Consider the following 1,088-nt stretch of genomic DNA (forward strand, 5'->3'; position numbering starts at 1 on the left):
AAATCCAGAGACAACCTTACTGAAATTTTCGAACAAGAAAAGGAGATGGCAGACGCACCTAACAACAATAATGCAAGGAGGATGCTTGGTGACTTCACTGCACCTAATTCCAATTTACATGGAAGAAGCATCTCAATTTCTGTCATTGGAGCAAACAACTTTGAGCTTAAACCTCAATTAGTTTCTATGATGCAACAAAACTGCAAGTTTCATGAACTTCCATCTGAAGATCCTTTTCAGTTCTTAACTGAATTCTTACGGATCTGTGATACTGCTAAGACCAATGGGGTTGATCCCGAGGTCTACAGGCTTATGCTTTTCCCGTTTACTGTAAGAGACAGAGCTAGAGTGTGGTTGGACTCTCAACCCAAAGATAGCCTGAACTCTTGGGATAAGCTGGTCACGACTTTCTTAGCCAAGTTCTTTCCTCCTTAAAACCTGAGTAAGCTTAGAGTGGATGTTCAAACCTTCAGATAGAAAGAAGGTGAATCCCTCTATGAAGCTTGGGAGAGATACAAGCAACTGACCAAAAAGTGTCCTTCTGACATGCTTTTAGAATGGACCATCCTGGATATATTCTATGATGGTCTGTCTGAATTAGCTAAGATGTCATTGGATACTTCTGCAGGTGGATCCATTCACCTAAAGAAAATGCTTGCAGAAGCTCAAGAACTCAATGACATGGTTGCTAATAACCAGTTTATGTACACTTTTGAGAGGAATCCTGTGAGTAATGGGACGCCTCAGAAGAAGGGAGTTCTTGAAATTGATACTCTGAATGCCATATTGGCTCAGAATAAAATATTGCTCAACAAGTCAATATGATTTCTCAGAGTCTGAATAGAATGCAAGCTGCATCCAACAGTACTATAGAGGCATCTTCTGAAGAAGAAGCTTATGATCCTAAGAACCCTGCAATAGCAGAGGTGAATTACATGGGTGAACCCTATGGAAACACCTATAATCCCTCATGGAGAAATCACCCACATCTCTCATGGAAGGATCAACAAAAGCCTCAATAAGGCTTTAATAATGGTGGGAGAAACAGGTTTAGCAATAGCAAGCCTTTTCCATCATCCACTCAGCAA

General features: G+C 40.7%; 1 non-coding gene across 1 annotated transcript; it reads right to left on the bottom strand.

Moving 5' to 3' along the window:
• Nucleotides 1-444: 444 nt before the first annotated feature.
• Nucleotides 445-552, bottom strand: LOC112753323 (small nucleolar RNA R71). Its single transcript, XR_003177715.1, has one exon. It is a non-coding gene; the product is annotated as a small nucleolar RNA R71 (small nucleolar RNA).
• Nucleotides 553-1,088: the final 536 nt, after the last annotated feature.

Source organism: Arachis hypogaea, chromosome 15 (genome assembly GCF_003086295.3).
Source record: "Arachis hypogaea cultivar Tifrunner chromosome 15, arahy.Tifrunner.gnm2.J5K5, whole genome shotgun sequence".
In the NCBI taxonomy this organism is placed as follows: domain Eukaryota; kingdom Viridiplantae; phylum Streptophyta; class Magnoliopsida; order Fabales; family Fabaceae; genus Arachis; species Arachis hypogaea.